The following is a 26655-nucleotide window of genomic DNA, read 5'->3' on the forward strand; positions in this document are numbered from 1 at the left end:
CTGCACACAGTGTATGTTGCATCACATAACACAGTGATCACCTTCTGAGTACATATAATGCAGTAGACCTGTAGTCCTATGCAACACCAAAGGTAACAGTGATCACTCTCTGCATATAGATAAGGTGGTAGATGTCATCTGCAGTCCTATGTAACACAAAAGGTAACACAGTGATAACTGGATGGGGGGGTCATTAGGATCAGGGGCCAGTCCTAGCATGGACTCATCACAGCAGTAATAACAGCAGGACCCACTATCAGAGTTATCACTAGTGATTAGTGACTGTGCTCACAGCTCCATACTCGGTCGGTGCTGTGTGTGGATAAAAATTCTGGTACTGTACCTACCAGACAGCATGAAGCTCCAGGGCTCACAGTCAGTAATCACTGACTTCTGCATTCACATCCTCACCTTCTGCTGAAGAGTCTCTGGGTCCGTGTGTGCATTCGCCGGTCAGCACAGGCTGGAAAAGTGTGGCTGAATGCTGTAAATGACTTAGGAGAGGATGAGCCGTGGGAGAAGCAGCCAGCGTGCATGGCCTGGAGACTGGCATGTCAGTGCTGCGGAGCTATACAGTGTGGCACTGGCTAAGGAGCAATGGCTAGGCGTAGATGGTAAGTTGTGTCAGTGACTGAATACCTGTGCGTCAGTGCGCTGAATTCTTGCGGCTGGAGGAAGGTGACAGGCGGTCGCAGGGATTCAGCAATATCAATTTCCATTTTAAACTGTGCCCCCATGAGAGAGGCAAGACATAGCGCCCTACTCTGCCTATCGCTAGTCCTGGCCCTATGGTTCATATAGTAGAGGCAGAGAACAGTATAGTACATGCAGTAGAGGTAAAAAGAAGTACAGTACATGTAAGATAATTAGATAGCCGTGTATTAACTGCAGTGTGCGTAGGCAGAAGTACAATATATGTAGCATAGACAGAGAGCAGTACATTACATGCAGTATAAGCAAAGAGCCAGGGCCGGTTCCAGGTTTTTGTGGGCTTCGGGCGAAAGAGTCTCAGTGGCCCCTTTTAACACATACCATAATTCATGATGCACAGATACTGTAGAAAAATATAGGTGTAGCACAGTGCCAAAGGTTTCTCTTACTTCTACTTAATACATGAGAGATATCAATAGCTCAGAAACCAGACAGTATAGTCTTTCATACTATATTATGGGCACCACATAATGCGCCATACAGAATAATGGTCCCCATATAATGTTCCATACAGAATAATGAGCCCCATATATTGTTCCATAAAGGATAATGGGTCCCATATAATGCTCCATATAGAATAATGAATCCCATATAATGCTCCATACAGAATAATGAGCCCCATGTAATACTCCTTATAGAATAAAGAGCTCCATATATTGCTTCATACAGAATAATGAAACCCATATAATGCACCACAGAGAATAATGAATCCCACTTAATGCTGCATACAGAATAATGAGCCCCATATATTGCTCCATACAGAATAATGAGCCCCATATATTGCTCCATACAGAATAATGGATCCCATATAATGCTCCATACAGAATAATGAATCCCATGTAATACTCCGTACAGAATAATGAGCCCCATATAATGCTCCATACAGAATAATGAGCCCCATGTATTGCTCCATACAGAATAATGGATCCCATATAATGCTCCATACAGAATAATGAATCCCATGTAATACTCCATACAGAATAATGAGCCCCATATATTTCTTCATACACAATAATGAATCCCATTTAATTCTCCATACAGAATAATGAGCCTCATATAATGATCCAAACAGTATAATGAGCCCCATATATTGCTTCATACAATATAATGGACCCCATATAATGTTCCAAACAGAATAATGGTGCTCCATACAATATAATGGACCCCATATGATGCTCCATACAGAATAATCGACCCTATATAATGCTCTATACAGAATAATGTATACAGAAAACCTACAGTATAGGTATAAAGCAATGTAATACTTATACTAAATTTCCCAGAGGAGCATTGCACGGCGAATAAGCCTCCTTACTTTGACAAGCCAGAGCTGGTATGTCAAGGAGAAACCTTACCCCTTAGACCTCAGTACAGGGCCTCTCACCTAGCCAAATCAGTTCTCATGCTTCGCACTGACGAGGGCCAACAGCCTGAAACACCGTGTCTGTGAATTGAGATACTGATTTGGCTCTTATCCTAAGTCATATTGCAAGACTCATTAAAGGGTTTATTGTGACTTGTAGGATCACTACTTCCAACAGGTGGCACTGTAGAGTTCAAGTCCTCTTTTTCTCTGAAGAGGCAATTTGCATATTACATTTCCCAGATGAGCATTACATGGCGAATAAGCCTCCTTACCTTGACAAGCCAGAGCTGATATGTCACTCTCCACAAGGAGAATGCTGTTTAGAGAAATAAAGGCTATTGTAAGGTGAAAGCAGTGTAATCTGAGGTCATTGCACCATGAGGAACCTCTGTACTTATATAGCTCTCCAGCATGTGTTTAGCATTATTTAGTCTGTAGTGCACAGCATGTGTCAAAGAACTACATGTGACTTTAGAAAAAATAATTGTAAAAGATGGGAAGTCCAAAAAGATTGTCATAAAAATATGTAACATTTTGCCATGATTGAGTGAATGAGTGTGTTTTAGTCTTCACTTTTCACCTTTGGGACCTTACCTTGCCAACGCAGAGGTGTGCTGGCACAAGATGTTTCACAGCATATGACATGCTTTATTCTACAAACATTACTCGGCATGTGTTATAAATGTTACAGCCACAAGAATGCAAAAGAAATGGAAGCATGGTTAAGCCATAGTTCTTCATCCTTGGTTAGCCCTCCAGAAAATTCTTTATTAACCATTCATGCGTTTCACTGCTTGAAACAACTATTTGATTGTAGGTTTTTAGTAATGCTTCCAAATAGTTTGAAAAAAATGACCCCACATTTTAGCAGCAGTTCAATTGATTGATCTTGGAAATATTTATTAAGTTGAAGAATTTGTCAGGCTTGTAAGGTCAAATTTCATTCTCTCAAAATTTGGAAATACCCAGAAAAGACATTTAAACAGTATTTTAAGAAAACATGTAGAAACATTAGGTTAAGAGAAATAATATATTGGCTTTAGCATTTCAAATCCTTGAAATATAGTACTTTGGGGACATATTTCCTATTTACCACATTTAATGAAAATAATCCTTTTTAAATGATAGCCTACACTTACCAATTTCTGAGTATAGTTCAAACAGCATGTATGATAAGTAGCTGTTAGGGATGAGCAAATCCGAACGAGAAAGTTAGTAGTCCGTACCAAACACCTAGTGAACCTAGTGAACTCTAAACTGAACTGAACTCTAAACACAGACTTTTTACTGTATGGTTTCTTGTTCTAGTTTCCCAGTCTAATAATGCTTGCTGAAAGGCTGCAGTGAAGCCAATCATTTACATAGTGGACAGTTAGAAAAATATACTGTCCCTACCCATTCTTAATGGTCCTGCATCAGTGATTATTTGTACCTTTACACTAATGGCACTGAGGAGCAACTAACATGTTTGGCATTGCAAGAATTACATCTTGAAAATCAACAGTTTCAATTTGGTTTGGCGGAGACTCCTTCTGACAGGGAAGTGATTCCAAATCCGTATTATTATCCTACTGTATCGAGGGTTCCTGCAATGGATAACTTTCAGAACGTAATCGAAAAAGAAATTAGGAATTTGTTGTCTAGGAAAAGATCTTGTCATGACAATTTAACTCTGGCTTTGAAGTGCTTTGCAGGAATTAAAGGACAACCCTAATATAATTGTAAGACCTGCTGACAAGGGCAGGTCGGTTGTTGTGCTTGATAAACAAATTTACTATCATGAAATTATTTATATGTTAGCAGGCAACACAGCTTAAAATTTGGAGAAGTTAGAGCTTTGGGAGTATTAAGTAAAAAAATGTCTTTTGGCGGACAAACCTGTCTGCCCTATCTTCCATGCCCTCCCCAAAACCTATAAAACTGTTGTTCCTCCCCATTTCCGCCCTATTGTTCCTGAGATAGGGGGTGTGAATGAAAGATTGTCGACTTGGGTGGACAAAAAATTACAACCATTGGTGTCTCAAATAACAGGTCTGATCAAAGATACGAAGCATCTTTTGCAGGGTATCCAGAATATGGAGTGGCGAGAAGAATATAAGTGGGTCAATTGTGATGTGACATTGCTTTATTTCTGTAAACCCCACAGGGCTGCTTTGGAATCCATTTCTAAATTATTTAACAGGACAGATATCTATGACTCTGATATTAAAACTATTATCAACACAGCTGTGAACCATTTACTAACTATCAATGTTTTCAAATTTGATACACAATTCTACTTGCAAGTTTGAGGAGGTCCTATGGGGGTGAATGTTTCGCCCTCACTGGCAAATTTGCATATGGCCACATGGGAGAGAGAATATATATATATATATATATATATATATATATATATATATATATATATATATATTCAGATGAAAATCCCTTTCTATCTCGGGTTGTTTGGTGGGGGAGGTACATTGATGACATAGTCATCATTTGGAGGGGGTGTGTCGGTGTGCCTCCTCCACCTGCAAACCGAGAGTGATTCTGTCTTTACCCAGTTTTTAGATTATATTAAAAATAATGAGTACAATTTGGCCTTTACATAACAAATACCTGACAATATTGCACTATGTTTAGATGTGTTCCTTAAGGGACATCACTTTTCAGATTGTATTTGAACCTCGTTATATAGAAAACCTATTAGTGGTAACTCTCTGCTACATCCCACGCTTGTTATACGCAATATGCCTGTGGGGGAAATAATTTATGCGAAGAGATTGTGCAGTACTGAGGGTGATTTTTTTGGAGCAAAGTAAAAAAAATTAGCCACAGATTTAAAAACCGTAGCTATAAGCCGTGGATGATTAAAAGACCCGAATCTATTGTGGGAAAAAGGTCTAGAGTTTCTGTACTGATTGACTGTGCAGAGGATGCATCTGTCTCTAAACAAAAATTAAGTCTTCCTCCTTTTGCGACTGTTTTCAGCACTAATTATAATGACATCATACATTTACTTCACAAATTCCTATCAATATTGCACCAGGATCCAATTTTTTCAAGGATCCTTACACAAGGCTATAGGTGTGATTCGAGATGGGCCAAAACCATGGATAACATCTTATCCCCTAGTATGTTTGTTAATCCATCTCCTACTCCAATTTGGTTACAGTATGCAGGCAATTTTGTGTGCGGAGGAAAAATGAGTAATTTGTGCAGTTTAATGGCGAGAACTGACACTTTTTCTAACATAGTTACACAGAAGCACTACAAAATAAAGGCGTATATCAATTGCAATACTACACACGTGGTCTTTATGGCAACATGCGCATTATGTAATAAATATTGGTGGGATATACAACAAGATGTTTGACATAGAGAATTAGTGAACATGTTACCGCAAGCAAACCTAATTCTTCCGATAAAAAGAGCATTTCGGGGTGGGCTAGGCAGTTTTTGGAGGTAAATGCAGGAAACACTGACAGCCTGTGACTTAAAGGCATAGAATGTATGACAAGACCAGTCCGAGGTGGTAATTGGGAGAGGTTGTTGCTGGTGAGAGAAGCGTACTGGATACTGGCATTAAATGCCAGATACCCAGAAGGCTTGAATTTCAGGGGGAATTTGAGATATTTTTATTGAGATCTATTTTTAGGTCCCCCCTGGAGCAATGTAAACACAATTGTTTTGTGTGCCCATTCTGCTTCATTCCAATTTCAATGTATGGACTGGGAAGGAGATACAAAAAAAAATTATCATGTGGTTTTTTTTTTGCATTCTTGTGTGAATAGGTGCCTACATTCACACGAAATAATTCTGAATGACTATGACAAATGCAGGTGTGATATCAAGTGTGTGCATTTTGAGAACTATCATGGAGTATGCGGAAGTTGTCAGAGTGACATATTTATATAAAATTATCATTACCTCTATAAAAAATATATATACATATTTATTGCATTCTTGTGTGAATAGGTTCCTACATGCACACAAAATAATTCTGTATGACTGTAACAGATGCAGGTGTGATATCAAGTGTGTGCATGTTGGGAACTATCATGGAATATGCAGAAGTTATCAGGGTGACACATATTTATATAAAATTATCATTACCATTTAAAATTACTTTTTATTTATTTATTTATTTATTTATTTTTTTGCACATGATTCACTGGACATTCTTTTTGCCTTTGTACTCTTTTTCTTCCCTTTCATTTTTTTGTCTTTTGTATGGAACTGAGAAAAATGTTCTTATGATTATTGGTGCATATACTGTATCACAGTTACAATGGTGAACATTTTATTATCTTTTTAAGTGTCTGAATATGTGTCAACTAATTGTTCTATTTCTGTATAGTAATTCTAAAAGCAATATTTGATAAAATGCTATTCGTTGGCCACATGATTAAAATTCAGCTTTTTTCTTCTAGACCAAGATTTGAAGGTTGATTCCATCATGTAATGATTGGTCCATTTGTTTGCGATTGTTTTCACATGTGGGGGTGAGTTTTCTTTATATGTTATAAACCTTGAATGTTCATTGTATTTTTAGATGCCTATGAGTAGGGACATAAAGTCCGAAATGCATCAGGCATGCGGGGGATGTTTGCTTCCTGACTAGTGTTGAGCGATACCGTCCGATATTTGAAAGTATCGGTATCGGATGGTATCGGCCGAGATCCGAAAAATATCGGATATCGCTGATACCGATATCCGATACCAATACAAGTCAATGGGACACAAATATCGGAAGGTATCCTCTATGGTTCCCAGGGTCTGAAGGAGAGGAAACTCTCCTTCAGGCCCTGGGATCCATATTCATGTGTAAACTAAAGAATAAAAATAAAAAATATTGATATACTTACCCTCGGACGCGCCCTGGTTGTCACCGCTGCAACCGCCATGATTCCCTTCCTAAGAATGAGCGCGTTAAGGACCTTCGATGACGTCGCGTCTTGTGATTGGTCACGTGAGCGTCATGTGACTGCTCACGCGACTAATCACAAGCCACGACGTCATCGAAGGTCCTTAACGCGCTCATTCTTTGGAACGGAAGCATGGCGGTTGCAGCGGTGACAACCAGGGCGCGTCCGAGGGTGAGTATATCAATACTTTTTTTTTATTCTTTACTTTACACATGAATCTTAATCCCGATACCGATTCCCGATATCACAAAAATATCGGAACTCGGTATCGGAATTCCGATACCGCAAATATCGGCCGATACCCGATACTTGCGGTATCCGAATCCTCAATACTATTCCTGACATATAATGACACATATGTTTTTTACTTTTTACAAGCAATGGATTAACTATAAAGACTAAGTTTGTATTTTTGTGGAAATCACCTCGTGCTGGTTTTTCCTCTTTGCCTGCATTTACAAGTGGACTCCAGCCACATTGAACCTGGCACCACTGGTCCTGTGATACTCTGGTGAGCACTGAGAAAATCCTTTTTCCATGTTGATTTTGGACATTGATGGCAGTGCGCACGTGATTTTGGCCGCAACATGCAGGGATGGCCCACCTGGAAAAGTAGTGGTGGTTTGGAACCCTTGATAACAATGAATTGCTAGCCCTTTAGAAATCACTTATAAGGCCACGTATTGAACAAGTAATCCAGTTTTTTTGGGGATGTACAGCTGATCGCTTCGATGGGATGGTGTGGAGATGCTTGATGGTGGTGCTGTCACATTCTCTCTTTGCTGGGAGCCGGGTGGCCCTATTAATCAGGAGTGGGAGGAAGAGGCAGAGACTGCAGCATAAAAGGGAGTAGGAAGGAGTTCAGATCTCTCTTGTTTTTTCAGGAGTGTACTGTACTTCACTGCAACTCATTATTTGCTTTCAGATGCTTCGTCATGCAGGTGGTGCACAGGTTAAGAACATGTATTCCTCGCTTCAGTCTCTGATGGCAAATCATGCAAATATCCCATGTATTGTCAGTGACCGCCTTTGAGCTGGTTTTGGTGTGCTCAGTTCATCAGCATGCTGACCAGTAGCAGAAGACATACTGGCTAGGGGCTAGTTGCAGTGTTTTTGCACCCTTTTGCTGTGCAGCTGGGCCAGTGTCAACACCACCTCTTCCTTCGAACTGTCTACATTACTTAGATGGCCTTGACTCCATGTGAGGTATAGAAACTCTTCATCCCTGATCACATAATCACACCTCTCCAGTCTGTCCTTAACTCTGCTGCCCTATTAATCCACTTCTGTCCTTGCTACTCCTCCAATTCTCCCCTCTGCAAATCCCTTCATTGTCTTTCAATTCCACAAAGTATCCACTTCAAGCTACTGACACTGAGCTACAAAGTAGCCCTTGATCTGCCCCCCCATATATATCTGATCTAATCTCCCGATATCTCCCACCACATTATCTGTGGTCCTCCTAAGACCTCTTTCTCTCCTCCACAATCATACGTTCTTCATCCAATCGCCTGCAAGACTTTTCTCGAGTATCCCAGATCCTGTAGAATTCTGTAGACCAACACATCCAATTATCCCCTACATTCTGAACTTTCAAGCAAAACTTGAAAACCCAGTTCTTCTGAACATATTACAGCCTTCAATAATGCTGCTTCCACCTCACCAACACTGAGGCTGCGGCAACCCGCAAACCAACTGTCTCCTTCCCCATTATCCTGTAGAATTTATGGCTTATAGAGTAGGGTTCTCTCCCCTATTTGTTCATTGTAATTTCTATTTGTGATTTGTATGTAAACCCCTCCTCATGTACAGCAATATGAAATCAATGGTGCTCTAAAAATAACTAATAACAATCAACCCCCGCATGATGTTCCACCCAGTCCTCACCCCTGCCCTCCTTGCAGGTGTACACACAGCAGAAAACTGCAGCAGTTGGTACCTGTGTTTTGTCATCATCATTATCACTGACCTTTTGCACTTCCACTCCCACATACTCATCTTTAACCCCTTAACCCTCAAGGGTGGTTTGCACGTTAATGACCAGGCCAATTTTTACAATTCTGACCACTGTCCCTTTATGAGGTTATAACTCTGGAATGCTTCAACAGATCCCACTGATTTTGACATTGTGTTCTCAAGACATATTGTTCTTCATGATAGTGGTAAATTTTTTTTTATATTACCTGCGTTTATTTGTGAAAAAAATGGAAATTTGGAGAGAATTTTGAAAAGGTTGCAATTTTCCAACTTTGAATTTTTATGCCCTTAAATCACAGAGATATGTCACACAAATTTCTTAATAAGTAACATTTGACACATGTCTACTTTACATTAGCACAATTTTGGAACAAAATTTTTCTTGTTGGGGAGTTATAAGGGTTAAAAGTTGACCAGCAATTTCTCATTTTTACAACACAATCTTTTTTAAGTCACTTTGGGGGGTCTATATGATAGAAAATACCCAAGTGTGACATCATTCTAAAAACTGCACCCCTCAAGGTGCTCAAAACCATATTCAAGAAGTTTAATAACCCTCCAGGTGTTTCAAAGGAATATTTGGAATGTTTAAAAAAATGAACATCTAACTTTTTTCACAAAAAAATTACTTCAGCTCTAATCTGTTTTATTTTACCAAGGGTAACAGGAGAAATAGGAAAATTGTTGAACTATTTGTCTTGAGTACGCTGATACCCCATATGTGGGGCTAAACCACTGTTTGGTGCACGAGAGAGCTCTGAAGGGAAGTAACATTATTTTACTTTTTCAAAGCAGAATTGGTTGGAATTGAGATCGGATGCCATGTCGCGTTTGGAGAGCCCCTGATGTGCCTAAACAGTGGAAACCCCACAATTCTAATTCCAACCCTAACCCGAACACACCCCTAACCCTAATCCCAATCACACCCCTAATTGAACCACACCCCTAACCCCAACACACCCCTAACCCTAATTCCAACCCTAACCACAACCCTAACTCCAACACACCCCTAACCCTAATCCCAACCATAACACTAACCATACCCCTAACTCTGACACACACCTGACCCTTATCCCAACCCTAATCCCAACTTTAAATGTAATCCAAACCCTAACCCTAACTTTAGCCCCAATCCTAACTCTATCCCCAACCCTAACCCAAACTTTTGCCACAAACCTAACCCTATCTTTATCCCTAACCCTAACTTTAGACCCAACTCTAAGCCTAACTTTAGCCCCAACTGTAACCATAACTTTAGACCCAACCCTAACCCTAACCATAATGGGAAAATGGAAATAAATACATTTTTTAAAATTTTATTATTTTTCCCTAACTAAGGGGGTGATGAAGAGGGGTTTGATTTACTATTCATAGCAAGTTTTTTAGCGGATTTTTATGATTGGCAGCTGTCACACACTAAAAGACGCTTTTTATTGCAAAAAAACAGTTTTTGCGTCTCCACATTTTGAGAGCTATAATTTTTCGGTGATGAAGGGGGGTTTGATTTACTATTCATAGCAAGTTTTTTAGCGGATTTTTATGATTGGCAGCTGTCACACACTAAAAGACGCTTTTTATTGCAAAAAAACAGTTTTTGCGTATCCACATTTTGAGAGCTATAATTTTTCCATATTTTGGTCTGCAGAGTCATGTGAGGTCTTGTTTTTTGTGGGACGAGTTGACGTTTGTGTTGGTATCATTTTTGGGCACGTAACATTTTTTGATCACATTTTATTCCAATTTTTGGGAGGCAGAATGACAAAGAACAAGCAATTCATGAATTTCTGTAGGGGGTGATGTTTTTACCGTTCCGCGTTTGGTAAAATTGATAAAGCAGTTTTATTCGGTGGGTTGGTACGATTACAGCGATACCTCATTTATGTCATATTTTTATGTTTTAGAAAAGAAGTAATGGTGTGCACTCGGCCTATAGAGCGAGGTGCTGGTGTAATAGACCAAAGGTCTCCAATACAATAGAATATTAAATTCACCGCACACTCTTAAGTAGCATGAAGTATAGTGTGAATTTTATTAAACACACATTCTGGGAGCAAAACAGAATATACAACTAGTGCGATCTTTTAAACAACGTTTCAACGATTACAGCAGGGCGCGGGAGCGCCGCTTACTACCCAGCACACCGCAGAACCAGATTCATGGCTGCTTCAGGTGGAGTCTTGACATCTCATTAGTGTGGGATCATTATCTATAAGACTTTTTTCCTCTACCCAGACATTTCTTGAAAAAGGCTCTGGTTGAGCCGAAACGTTGTTTAAAAGATCGCACTAGTTGTATATTCTGTTTTGCTCCCAGAATGTGTGTTTAATAAAATTCACACTATACTTCATGCTACTTAAGAGTGTGAGGTGAATTTCATATTCTATTATATTTTTATGTTTTGGCGCTTTTATATAATAAAAACTATTTTATATAAAAATAATTATTTTTGCATCGCTTTATTCTGAGGACTGTAACTTTTTTATTTTTTCGCTGATGATGCTGTATGGCGGCTCTTTTTTTACGGTACAAGATGACGTTTTCACTTTTTGTTCAGCGGTATGATAATAAAGCGCTGTATTTGCCTCGTTTTTTATTTTTTACTGTGTTCACTAAAGGGGTTAACAACTGTGACAGTTTTATAGGTCAGGTCGCTACGGACGCGGCGATACTAAATATGTGTACTTTTATTGTTTTTTATTATTTAGATAAAGAAATGTTTTTATCGGAACAATATATATATTGTAAGATTGCACTTACTTACGGGTTGGGGAATACTCACTTGGCAGCGATATAACACTCAGCAAGACGTTTTTCTTCTAAAAGATCAACTGGGTTTAATACTCCATAAACCCCGGTGACAGAAAACACAAAACAACAGTCTTCATAGCATGGCAACACAAAGCAACAATGTTCAGAGCGTGACTCTGTTCCATCAGGACTGTGACCATATACTCTTGGTTGAGTCCAATATTCAGGCTCGCTCTGGAGCCAAACACACAGTCTGGTATTACCTGCTTGTCAGCGCTGCAGGCTTTCCACTAGCAGTACCACACGGGACCTGTTTCTGGCTCTGCAGATCCCTGTCCTCACCTCGTGCTGTTCAGGGATCCAGTCCTCCTCCCAGGACCTCCCAACACCCAGGTTACTCGGGATCACACTGGTGGCCTGTCCGGGTACAATTCAGGACGTCTATCCCCAGCTGGGACCGTCTTATACCCAGGTCACCAGTAGCAAAGTCCCACCACATGCTCTTCAGGGCTTAGCACACCCAACACCGAGGTATCCACCAGGACCTTGCACATGGTCCATTCAGCTCCCATCACTCAGACCATGTAACCCACGCCCTGGTCACATTACATACCTTAAACCACTCCCCTGGATGGGAGTGTGGGTGTGTGGCTAGTTTGTCCTGCCCATCTCACATAACTAGCCCTGCCAGCCTCCCATTATAGACATACCAAACACTTGTAGGACTATAGGTCCCAGAACACCACATCGCTTCAGGCTGGCAGCGCAGAGTCTTCTGCTCTGCGACACACGTATCGGCCATTCACAATACTGCTGGACTTTATCACATTACCACAGTCATGCCTGCGATTGCCATGCATTCCTATGGCCTCAATACGCCTCCGTGCGTATACTGGGGAGACCATGCAGCGCCCCTCACCTGTTACAGGGGTCACTGCATCACAATATATATTTTTTTTCTTTATTTAGGATTTTTTTTGTTTTACACATGTAAATTTTTTTTTATTTTTTACTGTGTCCCAGGGTGGGACATCATGCTATAGTGTCAGATCGCTGATCTGACACTTTGCAAAGCACTGTGTCAGATCAGCGATCTGACAGGCAGTTCAGGAGGCTTGCCAGTTTCAAGCCACCTCCCTGCAAGACCCAGAAGGAGCCCCGTGGCCATTTTGGATCCGGGAACTGCAGGCAGGAGACGCTTGGAACAGCATGATCACATCACGTTGTTCCAAGGGTCTCAGGGAAGCACGCAGGGAGCCCCTTCCCTGCGTGTGTTAAGGACTGGCGGAACGCACCAAGTACAAGATGAAATGGAACTAGGTGCGTTCGCAGTCCGAGGTCCACCGTGCAGGTAAAAACCCTGCTGCTAGTAAAGATGGACTATATGGCGGTACCATAAGAATACACACATGGGTTAACTTCACCCTGTGTGAAGGAAGCGACCCTGTTGCGTCACAGGACCGCGGTACTGCACATAGAGCGCAAGCAAGGAGTCACTAATCTCAAACCCGAGACTGAGGATTTGAGTTCAGAAGACCCCATGCGCTCGACACCGCAACTGGGGTGTCAGAGGAAACTAAATAATAATATAAAGGCACAAGAGTGCGCGCGGTGCCGCACTGACGGACGCCACTAACCACCCAGGCTTGGGTCAGGAAAGCGCAGAGCAAGCGCACGGCGCCGTACAGGTGGACACAGCAACTGGTAGCTGTAATGTGTGTTACGTGCTGTTGGATAAGTCGGGCGCTAGATAGCAAACATACACCTTCCGCGAACAGTCATTCAATAGGGAGGGTTATTTAAAGAGCGACTTTCACTCACAACACACACACATATATACAAGACAATACTAGCGCATGGCCATGTGGTCATGCGCAGCTTATATAGTTGCAGCACAGGAAGCTGCTACCGAAGTTTTGCCCTTTCAGGACCTTCCAGGAGGACCAATGGGATGTGCTGCAATACCTGAGCATGTGACCCTCGATCTCCAACGGGAGATCCTGCCCTGGGCATGCTCAGACAGAGAAAAGCAGGACTTAGATCCAGAAACGTCCACTCGCCGCTGCCCAGCACTGGCTTCAGTGGCAGAAGCAGGAAAAGCAGCAGTAACTCTTCGCACAGAGTCAGACTGAGCGAGACGCTGGGATCGACGTCCCTGCTGAGCAGACTCCACTGCGGCTGGAGAAGAATGGGAGACCGCAGCGGAGACGGATCGAGATTCCCCCTGTGCAGCAGAGGAAACTCGACTCCTAACAGCGTGATGCTTCAATATGCTGCCGGAACACTGCGATTATGCTTGATCGCAGTGTTCCGGAGGTTTATGTGCCAGGAGCGGTCCATAACTGCTCCTTGCACATAGTGCCATATGTCAGCTGTAATAATCAGCTGACACCCGGGGATGAGCGCGGCTGATCGCGTATGACATACAATCCCGTCCCTGGGAATTAAGTCCCAGGTCACTTCGATGGGATATTACGTCAAATGGCAGAAAGAAAGAAAACAAGTGGTTGGGAATCAGTGCATTCAATTGCTTCCACTTGTGGGGCAGGGCCAGGGGAGTGGCCATGGAACCACTGCCAGCAGAGCCATCAATAAGCATAAGTGACTGCTGCAAGACTTGGGGCTCAAACTGCTTTGTTGATTTACAAGGGGTTGAAGTGACAGGGAGATGCCCATGGGTTGCAGGTGCAAAATCTGAGCTTTCAGAAGGGGATTGGATGGAAGACAAAGCGAAGGAGCTGAAGGCACTCTTAACCATCCAATCTAAAACCACCTCTAAATATTCTGGCCTCATCATTCATCCAATGGTACTTGGGCGTATGAAATTACACAGGATGTCCTGTCGCCTGTGTGCATGGGAGGAAGGTGTTTAATTTGGGTGGCAGCAGCTATATCACATCCATGTAAGAGTGTTAGACTAAAAAGAGATCACATAAAGCATAATAAGAAACGCAGACACAGACATAATTGACCTATTATACAGGTAAAGTTCCCAGCAATGCAAGTAGCCAGGGAGCCACCACACTCAGAATATTATACAGCTTTTACAAAAAGTAAGAGACCACCACATCAAAACCCTGTCATGGGCATCCCAATCTCCAGACCTGAACCCCATTGAAAACCTCTGGAATGTAATCAAGAGTATTATGGATAGTCACAAACCATCAAACAAAGAATAACTGTTTAAATTTTTGAACCAGAAGCAGTGTGAAAGACTGATGAAAAGTATGACAAGATGCATGAAAGCTGTGATTAAAAATCATTGTTATTCCACAAAATATTGATTTATGAACTGTTCCTGAGTTAAAACATTAGTATTGCTGTTTCTAAATTATTACGAACTTGTTTTCTTTACTTGAGGTCTGAAAGCACTGATTTTTTTTTAATTACTTTGGCCATTTTTGTAAAGTAATACAAAATGTGTTACTTGGAAATTTGGACACATGTCAGAAGTTTATGGAATAAAAGAACAATTTACATTTTTCTCAAAAATATACCTATAAAGAAAAAAATCAGGCAAACTGAACATTTTGCAGTGGTCTCTTAATTTTTGCCGGAGCAGTATATTTATGTGACACTTTGTATTTATCGTGTGGTAAGAATTTTTTTTTCTAAATATTTAACAGACCTCTAAAGAGAGATAGCAGAGCATCATATTCCAGGAATACCCACCTTTTTTTGCTGCTTCTGTACTCTCTATTACGTTATGTGTTATACATGCGTTTGCATTATATTATATATCTTTTTTTAAAATTGTTCTAATAAAGATATTTTTTAGCCTTCTATAAAGCCTCAACTTTATGAGTGTTTGTTCTTGATAGCTTTTTTTGCTCTAATATATAGAATTCAGGATATTTGGTGTTTCATTCTATGAATGAGTTATTGAATCCAGGAATTTTTTAAAATGTTTTTGGTGCTTTATGTACCATCAAAATGGTAACACTAACCAAGTTACACTGTATGGTTGGCTATTTCAATCAAGAAAGATTTTTTGAACAGTTTTATGGAGGGTAATACCACTGTAATCTAACATTATGCAGATTACACTGCATGCATTACTAATTTAATACAGGGAGATTTTTTATGTTTTTTTGGAGGTTAATTCCAACTTAATGTATCAATAAGCACATTTTACTGTATGAATTACTAATTCAATCCAGAAAGATTTTTTTTAACATTTTTTGTAAAATATTACCACCATAATGCAACATTGACCACATTACACTGTATGTATAACTAATTAAAACTAGAAACAAATGACCTTTTTTACAGTTTTATATTTCCAAAGTAATGAATTACTAACCACGTTTATAAGTATATAAGGGGACAATACAAATATCTCGCTGAGGATCTGTTTATACCAAGGAAGGTGACGGGCACAAGGGGGCATTCTTTGCGTCTGGAGGATAGAAGGTTTTTTCACCAACATAGAAGAGGATTCTTTACTGTTAGGGCGGTGAGAATCTGGAATTGCTTGCCTGAGGAGGTGGTGATGGCGAACTCAGTCGAGGGGTTCAAGAGAGGCCTGGATGTCTTCCTGGAGCAGAACAATATTGTATCATACAATTATTAGGTTCTGTAGAAGGACGTAGATCTGGGGATTTATTATGATGGAATATAGGCTGAACTGGATGGACAAATGTCTTTTTTCGGCCTTACTAACTATGTTACTGTGTTACTATGTAACTCTACAGATGACTAATTGAATCCAGAAAAAAAAGTGAATTTTTTTTAAGTTTACAGTATATACCATCGTTATGTAACCTCGTTACACTGTGGATTACTAATTGAATCCAGAAAAAAAGTTGAACTTTTTTTTGCCGTTTTGTACATCACCGTTGTGTAACACTAATTATGTTAAACTCTATGGATGACTAATTGAATCCAGAAGAAAATTTTTTACTTTTTCCATTTTTGTATACCAACGTAATGTAACACTAACCACTTTAAACTCTGGATGACTAATTGAATCCAGAAGCATTTTTGGATGCTTTTGGAGGTTTATATACCACTGTAATGTAATACTAACCAATTTAAAGTCTATGGATGACTAATTGAATCCAGAAAAAAAAAAAAAAACTTTTGCTGCCATTTTATATACCAACTTAATTTTAAACCATATTAAACTATATAAATGACTAATTGAAGCAAGAAAAAATCTTTGATTGTTTGTTGTTTAGGTTTGTATACCACCGTAAATGGTATAGTCTCTAACTGGGTCGCTGTGACCAGTGGGGTACCGCAGGGGTCAGTATTGGGACCTGTTCTCTTCAACATATTCATTAATGATCTGGTAGAAGGTTTACACAGTAAAATATCGATATTTGCAGATGATACAAAACTATGTAAAGCAGTTAATACAAGAGAAGATAGTATTCTGCTACAGATGGATCTGGATAAGTTGGAAACTTGGGCTGAAAGGTGGCAGATGAGGTTTAACAATGATAAATGTAAGGTTATACACATGGGAAGAAGGAATCAATATCACCATTACACACTGAATGGGAAACCACTGGGTAAATCTGAAAGGGAGAAGGACTTGGGGATCCTAGTTAATGATAAACTTACCTGGAGCAGCCAGTGCCAGGCAGCAGCTGCCAAGGCAAACAGGATCATGGGGTGCATTAAAAGAGGTCTGGATACACATGATGAGAGCATTATACTGCCTCTGTACAAATCCCTAGTTAGACCGCACATGGAGTACTGTGTCCAGTTTTGGGCACCGGTGCTCAGGAAGGATATAATGGAACTAGAGAGAGTACAAAGGAGGGCAACAAAATTAATAAAGGGGATGGGAGAACTACAATACCCAGATAGATTAGCAAAATTAGGATTATTTAGTCTAGAAAAAAGACGACTGAGGGGCGATCTAATAACCATGTATATGTATATAAGGGGACAATACAAATATCTTGCTGAGGATCTGTTTATACCAAGGAAGGTGACGGGCACAAGGGGGCATTCTTTGCGTCTGGAGGAGAGAAGGTTTTTCCACCAACATAGAAGAGGATTCTTTACTGTTAGGGCAGTGAGAATCTGGAATTGCTTGCCTGAGGAGGTGGTGATGGCGAACTCAGTCGAGGGGTTCAAGAGGGGCCTGGATGTCTTCCTGGAGCAGAACAATATTGTATCATACAATTATTAGGTTCTGTAGAAGGACGTAGATCTGGGGATTTATTATGATGGAATATAGGCTGAACTGGATGGACAAATGTCTTTTTTCGGCCTTACTAACTATGTTACTATGTTACTATGTTACTATGTAATATAATGCTAACACACGTACTGAGGGTCACTATGCAGGAAATCCTACCCGTGTGCCATCAGTATGTTACATCTGTGTGTCCATTTGCTATCTGTGTGTCTGACTTTCACATCCATGCAACATCCATGTGCAGTCCATGTTTCTGTGTGACACATACTGGTGCCGGATAAAAGCAATACAGTTTGCACTGATCCTAATTGCCAACTGCTGAGGGCATCTCTCATCATTGTTGCTTGGTCTTCCTGAGATCAGTGCAACCAGGTAACAATGATAGGAGGTGTATTCAACACCTGCTGTGTCCCTCCTATGTAAAATAAAGAATGAAATAAAATAAAGTGTGGGCTAAAGCACAATTTTCATAACTATCAGAGGCAACGCCACAGCTGGGGACTGATATTAATAATCTTGGAAAAGGGTCAGTATCACAAAAAATTCCCAGGTTATTGATTACAGCTCACCCCTGTTTGCATAGCCTATCCTGGTGAATTCACGGGGGAACTCAGGATAAAAATGACACAGGGTCCTCCTATAAGTTCAAACCAGAAAAGACTAAACAAATAGTTGTGGGTTTATATTTACAGCCTGGGAAGGAGACAAATATCTTGCCCCTAGCCCCCCCAGGTTACCAACATCAGCCCTCTACTGCCTCAAAAATGATGCATGCATCTGATGCATTAAATCTGGCACTTAGCCTTGCTCTTCCCTCTTCCAGTCATGGGAGTGGGGCTGGCTTGGGTTTTGTCACTGTATATAGAGAATGGCAGCTGTAGCTGCACCCCCAGCACTGACTGATAGCGAGCAATAATGATGAGTGAGCTGTCAGTCAGTGCTGGGGTCATGGTTACAGCCATTGCAGTCTTTACACAGAGATTGTAGCCCTGCCAGTGCCATCCCCATGACTGAAAACTGCTGGGAAGAATACATTTTATTTCTTCCTGGCAGGGGGAATTTAAATGCAGGTGCAGAGAGGGTTCAGAATACTATCAACCTGTAGATTAACACTATATCTACATGTTAAATTGTTTTTTTACATGACATATTCATGTTTTAAATGTTTGGTGGAAATAAATGCACAATGTCCAACATACAAAGGTTGTTAAAATTGTTGGTACCCCTCGTTTAATGACAGAAAAACCCACAATGGTCCCAGAAATAACTTAAGTTTGACAAAAGTAATAATAAAAGATGTATGAAAATGAACAAATGAAAGTCAGACATTGCTTTTCAACCATGCTTCCACAGAATTAAAAAAAAAATAAAACTTATGAAATAGGCCTTGTCAGAAATGATGGTACCCCTGAAAATAATGGGACAAAAGGGACATTTTAAGTCAAGGTGTGTCCAATAACTAGCATCACAGGTGTCTACAACCTTGGAATCAGGGAGAGGGCCTGTATATATGGCTACAGATACTCATGGTGCCGTTTGGTAGCATGCTGTGTATCACACTCAAAATGGACCAGAGTAAGCGAAGGAAAGAGTTGTCTCAGGAGATTAGAAAGAAAATTAAAGACAAACTTGCTAAAGGTAAAAGTTATAAGACCATCTCCAAGCAGCTTGATGCTCCTGTGACTACAGTTGCACCTATTATTCAGAAATTTAAGATCGTTGGGACTGTAGCCAACCTCCCTGGATGTGGATGCGGGAGGAAATTTAGTGACAAATCAAAGAGAGGGAAAATACGATTGGTAACAATAGAGCCCAGAAAAACTTCTGAAAATGTTAAAGGTGAACTTCAAGCTCAAGGAACATCAGTGTCTCAGTGTCAAATCGCAATATCCATTGTTGTATGAGCCAAAGTGGACATCATGAGAGAAGACCAAGGAGGACACCATTGTTGAAAAAAAATCATAAAAAAGCCAGACACAAAGCTTCTGGGAGAATGTCCTATGGACAGATGAGACAAAAATGGAACTTTTTGGCAAGGCACATCAGCACTATGTTCACAGCCGGAAAAGTGAAGCATATCAAGAAAAGAACACTGTCCCTACTGTGAGACATGGAGGAGGCTCTGTTAGGTTCTAGGACTGCTTTGCTGCAACTGGCACAGGGTGTCTATAATCTATGCAGGGTACAATGAAATCTCAAGACTATCAAGGGATTCTACAGAAAAATGTGCTGCCCAGTGTGAGGTCATGGGTCTTGCAACAAGATAATGACACAAAACACACAGCTAAAAACACCCAAGAATGGCTAAGAGGAAAACATTGGACTATTGTGAAGTGGCCTTCTATGAGCCCTGACCTAAATCCTATTGAGCATCTTTGGAAAGAGCTGAAATATGCCATCTGGAAAAGGCAACATTCAAACACAAGACAAATGGAGCAGTTTGTTCTTGAGAAGTGGGCCAAAATACCTGCCGAGAGGTGCAGAAGTCTCATTGACAGTTACAGGAATCGTTTGATTTGCAGTGACTGCCTCAAAAGGTTGTGCATAGTGATGAATGAATGTACTCGTTGCTTGGGTTTTCCTGAGCACGCTCGGGTGGTCTCCAAGTATTTGTAACTGCTCGGAGATTTCGTTTTTGTTGACGCAGCTGCATGATTTATGGCTGCTACCCAGCCTGAATACATGTGGGGGTTGCCTGGTTGCTAGGGAATCCCAACATGTATTCAAGCTGTCTATCAGCTGTAAATCATGCAGCTGAGGCAACGAAAAATAAATCTCCGAGCACTTACAAATACTCGGAGATCACCCGAGCAACGAGTATACTGGCTCATCACTATTATGGGTACCATAATTTCTGTCCATGCCTATTTCATGAGTTTTATTTTTCAAAAAATTCTGTGGAAGCATGGTTGAAAAGCAATGTCTGACTTTCATTTGTTCATTTTCATAGATCTTTTATTTATTATTACTTTTGTCAGATTCAAGTTATTTCTGTGACCATTGTGGGTTTTTCTGTCATTAAACAAGTGTTACCAACAATTTTGACCATATGTGTATATGTTCAAGTGGCCATATTGGAAATGTGACCATTCTTCCATTTTTTTCACATGCTTACCTAGTGACAAGTATTATTTTTTCAAAAAAAGAAAAATAAAAGTTTGATTTTTTTATTACATTTGAATGCAATAACGAATTGAATATCTTTATAGGTTATAACAAGAATTGGTTAAATATATAAAACACATTCTCATATTACTCTCATGACTGTTTCTGTTTCCTGTCATTTAATGCTTGGCATTTTGTTATTTTACACATACTAGACACATTGGTACTACAGTGCTGTATCATTAAACATTATCAAAATGTTACTTCTAAAAAAATGAGTAATTATATTCAAGCATTACATTGTTTATGTTTTTAGCCCATGAAAGCCAACTGTTAAGGAATGGTTCCCAGAAATCTACCTTTTCATATTGTAGAAATTATCTGTCAATCACATGTGCTAGGTTGAAGTTCTTGACATTTTAAGCTGGTTGTGTTATTCTACGTCCAAAAGCAAGATATGAGAACCAAGTTGTAAGAACTTTCCCATTACCGTCCAAAACTTTCCATTATTTATTTGACAGAAAAACTACATTTTTTTAACCAGAGTCACATATCTCAATGGTAGTTCCCAAGTGATCAAAATTCAATATGATTAATCAAATATAGATAATACATGTGGGAATCTTAATTAGAGCAGTAGGACATGTACCTGTTATTATACCTTACATAAGAGTAACTGGTCAATATATTTTCTATAAAAATATACAGCATGTAGAGCATTTATACTTAAGATAGGAATATAAAGTTTAAGATGGTATGATGATTTGCAAAGAACAAAAAGGTTTTCAAAGTTGAGTATGTAATTGGCACAGTAATTATATACTTCCATTAATTTCTACTATCTATATGTGAAATACAGAGGAGTTTTAAATAATGTTCAAAATGTGAACATATAATTAAAAAAAATCAAGTACAATAAACTTGGCTTACTGAGAAATCAGTACTGAGGAAATCATTATTCCAGAAAAGGTATATAATATGGATAGCATGATAAGTTTTCTTGCATTGATGCAAAACCAAAGAAATGGGTGATCACACCTGTTGGTATAAGTGCACTTTCTTCAGTTTTGCTTTAATTCCTTATGTTTTGTACATGTAGAGTCTATGTTGTGCTATGCACCCGTCTATTTTGAGGCTTGTTGACACATAGCGTGGTGAAATACTAGAATATTGTACCATCCAAATTGGGTACACTTAATCGCAGTGGGATGGGTTTTATACCTTTTTAATCAAAATAGTGTCCACTAAGTACCTTATGTTATTTACATGTGCTATTACTATATATGTATGAAAAAGACATTAGTGTGGAAAAAGTGAAAATTTTAATTGAAATAGCCATTAATCTACAACTATTGTATCTGAAAATGGCAATGCAAAAAAATGTCTGTCGCTCTGCCTGCCAAATGTACAGGCTTCACAAGAGTAGACCCCATACTGAAAATATCAGTTAATAAGAAAAAGTAAGTTGGAGTATAAAATCAATGTATACATATAATTTCTTTAGAACAGCATATGGGAATGCGAGCTGTGAAAAAATTATGAAATATAATAATAAAACTAACAAGTAAGACAATTAAAGGAACTGTTAACAGTAGACATTGTGCCCACATTGGACATTTCCTCTCTGAACCCTGCTCATACAGGTATTGTACAGATGACCAGGTTTTTAAATACATCAGATAGGGATTACATACATCAGTTAGGACTGCTCTGATACGGGTATACCTTGACGTTTGATAGAGCGGCTTATTATACATTTTTTGCAAAAAAAAGGTATCAACCAAATGCCCTGTTTTTTCCATCTTTTTACTAGCACTTGCTGTTCACTGTGATTTTTTTGCAACAGAGTGTTTTTGGTTTTACTGTGCTTTTTTGTGTTTTCAACTAATTTTTATACTCCACCTGATAAAATGAAGTTATACATAAAAAGACAAGAAAGAGATCTTTATCATTTTATATGGCAATAATACGTTAAATAGAAGTTCAGAAATAGAAAATCAATCTTGAATAATAAAACATGTATTGTATAAAGTACAAGCAGTGGAAATGAGAATTTCTACAGAAAATAAGATGTGACCTATTGAAAAATGAAATGACTTTTGAATCTAAATGTAACATTTCAGATTTTAATTAAATTTATTTTGTAAAGAACAGGCAGTGGAGCATAAATTTCTAAAGTCTGGAGATGTTGTGGAGAGCCATCTGCTGCCTGCAACTTTCTTTAGCATGACCGGTTTGGAAGTGGGTCAGTAATGGTGTGGGGTGGCATTTCTTTGGAGGGCCGCACAGACCTCAATGTGCTCACCAGAGGTAGCCTGACTGCCATTACGTAATGAGATGAGATCCTCAGACTCCTTTTGAGACCATATGCTGGTGCGGTTGGCCCTGGATTCCTCCTAATGCAGGACAATGCCAGACCTCATGTGGCTGGAGTGTGTCAGCAGTTCCTGCAAGATGAAGGCATTGAAGCTATGGACTGGCCCGCCCGTTCCCCAGACCTGAATCCAATTGAGCACATCTGTGACATCATGTCTCGCTCCATCCACCAACATCACATTGCACCACAGACTGTCCAGGAGTTGGCGGTCTGGGAGGAGATCCCTCAGGAGACTATCCGTTGCCTCATCAGTAGTGTTGAGCATTCCGATACCGCAAGTATCGGGTATCGGCCGATACTTGCGGTATCGGAATTCCGATACCGAGATCCGATATTTTTGTGATATCGGGTATCGGTATCGGAAGTGTAAAATAAAGAATTAAAATAAAAAATATTGTTATATTCACCTCTCCGGCGGCCCCTGGACATCAGCGGGAGGATCCGGCGTCCGGCACGGCTTCTTTCTTCAAAATGCGCGCCTTTAGGACCTGTGGTATGACGTCGCGGCTTCTGATTGGTCGCGTGCCACCCATGTGACCGCCACGCGACCAATCAGAAGCCGCGACGTCATTCCTCAGCTAAAGTCCTAGAATGAGCGCCTTTTAGGACCTGAGGAATGACGTCGCGGCTTCTGATTGGTCGCGTGGCGGTCACATGGGCGGCACGCGACCAATCAGAAGCCGGGACGTCATTCCACAGGTCCTAAAGGCGCGCATTTTGAAGAAAGAAGCCGTGCCGGACGCCGGATCCTCCCGCTGATGTCCAGGGGCCGCCGGAGAGGTGAATATAACAATATTTTTTATTTTAATTCTTTATTTTACACTTTAATATGGATCCCAGGGCCTGAAGGAGAGTTTCCTCTCCTTCAGACCCTGGGATCCATGAGGATACATTCCGATACTTGATGTCCCATTGACTTGTATTGGTATCGGATATCGGTATCGGCGATATCCGATATTTTTCGGGTATCAGCCGATACTATCCGATACCGATACTTTCAAGTATCGGACGGTATCGCTCAACACTACTCATCAGGAGCATGCCCAGGCATTGTGCAATAGGGAGGTCATACAGACACATGGAGGCAACACACAATACTGAGCATCTTTTCCTTGTCATGAGGCATTTCCACTGAAGTTGGAGCAGCCTGTAATTTGATTTTCATCTTTGATTTTGAGTATCATTCCAAATCCAGACCTCTATGGGATATTAATTTTGATTTACACTGATAATTGCTATGTTTTATTATTCTGAACACATTCCACTATGCAAAGAATAAAAATATGCAACTGATAAATTTCATTAAGAGATATCTAGCATGTGGTATTTTAGTGTTCCCTTTATTTTTTTGAGCAGAGTATATATGAAACAGTGCTGCTGTGGATTTCAGATGTGAAATACCAGTGAGGTGATAAGTATTTAAAAGACTTTTAGCTTGCTACCTGTTTTGGAGCTGTTCCAACTCCTTCTTCAGGTTATATATATACATATACCAGATAGTGGCCCGATTCTAACGCATCGGGTATTCTAGAATATGCATGTCCACGTAGTATATTACCCAGCCACGTAGTATATTGCCCAGCCACGTAGTATATTGCCCAGCCACGTAGTATATTGCCCAGCCACATAGTATATTGCCCAGCCACGTAGTATATTGCCCAGCCATGTAGTATATTGCACAGCCACGTAGTATATTGCACAGCCATGTAGTATGTTGCCCAGCCACGTAGTGTATTGCCCAGTCATGTAGTACATTGCCTAGTGATGTAGTATATTGCCCAGCCACGTAGTATATTGCCCAGTGACATAGCATATTGCCCAGTGACATAGTATATTGCACAGTGACGTAGTATACAGCACAGAGCCACGTAGTATATTGCACAGCGACGTAGTATATTGCACAGTGACGTAGTATACAGCACAGAGCCACGTAGTATATTGCCCAGTGACGTAGTATATTGCCCAGTGACGTAGTATATTGCCCAGTGACGTAGTGTACTGCCCAGTCACATAGTATATTGCCCAGCTACGTAGTATACAGCACAGAGCCACATAGTATATTGCACAGCGAAGTAGTATATTGCACAGCGACGTAGTATGCAGCACAGAGCCACGTAGTATATTGCCCAGCCACGTAGTATATTGCCCAGTCACATAGTATATTGTCCAGTGACGTAGTATATATTGCCTACGTATGTCACAGGTTAAAAAATAAAAAATAAACATACTCCCCTTCGGATCCGAGGTCCCATTGTAGTTGTAACATACTCACCTTCGGATCTGGCGCAGGCAATGAGCGCGCGGCTGCCGCCATCTTCCGTTCCCAGATGACTTAGCTGTCTCGCGAGGCCGCTAAGTCTTCTGGGTAATTTCGCAATGCATCGCTGGGAACGGAAGATGGCAGCTGTTGCGAGCGGCTCGGCGGACAACGAAGGGTGAGTATAGCAGGTTTTTTGTTTTTTTATTATTTTTAACATTAGATTTTTACTATTGATGCCGCATAGCCAGCATCAATAGTAAAAAGTTGAGGACACACAGGGTTAATAGCGGTGGTAATGGAGTGCGTTACCCGCAGCATAACACGGTCTGTTACCGCCGGCATTAACACTGTGTGAGCGGTGACCGGAGGGGAGTATGCGGGCGCCGGGCAGTGACTGCAGGGAGTAAGGAGTGGCCATTTTCTTCTGGACTGTGCCGATCACTGATTGGTCGTGGCTTTTTTTCATGACCAATCTGCGACTTGGATTTCCTTGACAGATAGAGGCCGCGACCTATGAATATCCGTGACAGACAGACAGACAGAAGGACAGACGGAAGTGACCCTTACACAATTATATAGTAGATGCTGTATATATAGTTAACAAAAAAGTGTGAAACAACTGAAATTATGTCTTATATTCTAGGTTCTTTAAAGTAGCCACCTTTTGCTTTGATGACTGCTTTGCACACTCTTGGCATTCTCTTGACAAGCTTCATTGGGAATGGTTTTCACTTCACAGGTGTGCCCTGTCAGGTTTAATAAGTGGGATGTATTGCCTTATAAATGGGGTTGGGAACATCAGTTGTGTTGTGCAGAAGTCTGGTGGATACACAGCTTATAGTCCTACTGAATAGAGTGTTAAAAATATGTATTATGACAAGAAAAAAGCAGCAAACTGTGAAAGTGTCCCCAAGTGCAGTGGCAAAAGCCACCAAGAGCTAGAAAGAAACTGGCTCACATGAGGACCGCCCAAGGAAAGGAAGACCAAGAGTCACCTCTGCTTCTGAGGATAAGTTTATCCGAGTCACCAGCCTTAGAAATCACAGG

Source organism: Ranitomeya imitator, chromosome 3 (assembly GCF_032444005.1).
Source record: "Ranitomeya imitator isolate aRanImi1 chromosome 3, aRanImi1.pri, whole genome shotgun sequence".
Lineage (NCBI taxonomy): Eukaryota > Metazoa > Chordata > Amphibia > Anura > Dendrobatidae > Ranitomeya > Ranitomeya imitator.